Source organism: Vigna unguiculata, unplaced genomic scaffold, assembly GCF_037176805.1.
Source record: "Vigna unguiculata cultivar grain cowpea cultivar isolate G323 ecotype 2 unplaced genomic scaffold, ASM3717680v1 ptg000042l_ERROPOS644330+, whole genome shotgun sequence".
Taxonomy (NCBI): Eukaryota; Viridiplantae; Streptophyta; class Magnoliopsida; order Fabales; family Fabaceae; genus Vigna; species Vigna unguiculata.
Genome location: NW_028196684.1, coordinates 257,501 through 258,643, shown reverse-complemented (window position 1 = coordinate 258,643; position 1,143 = coordinate 257,501).

Sequence of the window (1,143 nt, the reverse complement as noted above, 5' to 3'; positions counted from 1 at the left end):
AATGAGCCATTCGCAGTTTCACAGTCTGAATTAGTTCATACTTACACATGCATGGCTTAATCTTTGAGACAAGCATATGACTACTGGCGAGGATCAACCAGGTAGCATTCGTAGCTGACAACCAAGCACAAAACACGCCACAAGCATGAAGGGCAAGGTGTCATTCGTCATACAAATTCGGACGGCATCCCAATCTTTCTGACCTCGCACTTGACACAGGTGATCAGACCCAACTTCCACACCACCCACGGGGGAAAAGCAATATGTCAAACGTGACTTGCAGAACATCCCTCTTTTCAACGTCATCCCCCCAAGTTGCCTTGGGCGCAGTTCGGCCTAGTTCACTCTTTTCAGCATCATCCCCCCAAGTTGTCTTGTTCGCAGTTCGGCCTAGTTCACTCTTTTCCAGCGTCATCCCCCCAAGTTTGCCTTGTTCGCAGTTCGGTCTAGTTCACTCTTTCCAGCATCATCCCCCCAAGTTGCCTTGTTCGCAGTTTGGGCCTAGTTCACTCTTTTCCAGTGTCATCCCCGCCAAGTTGCCTTGTTCGCAGTTTGGCCTAGTTCACTCTTTTCCAGTGTCATCCCCCCAAGTTGTCGTTGCCAACAACCAAGAGTCCATAGTATTCGGAGTTCTAGCGGGGGCCTCCCCTTGCTTCCAACAACCCAAGAGTCCTTAGTATTCGGAGTTCTAGCGGGGCCTCCCCTTGCTTCCAACAACCAAGAGTCCCGTAGTATTCGGAGTTCTAGCGGGACCTCCCCTTGCTTCCAACAACCCAAGAGTCCATAGTATTCGGAGTTCTAGCGGGGCCTCCCCTTGCTTCCAACAACCCAAGAGTCCGTAGTATTCGGAGTTCTAGCGGGCCTCCCGTTGCTTCCAACACCCAAGAGTCCATAGTATTCGGAGTTCTCGCGTGGCCTCCCATTGATTCAAACAACCCAAAAGTCCATCTTCTTCGCAGTTCAACATCGCCTCCCTCGTTTCCAACAGGCCCAAAGGTCGTCTTCTTCGCAGATCCACGAAGAGCTCATCACGATTTGCCACATTCCATTTCCCACGGGTTGTCAACAACACTTTCTCACACTTCCCGCAATCGAGTACGTGCATGACATGCCAAAGCACATCTTATTTGCCTTCCATCGCAC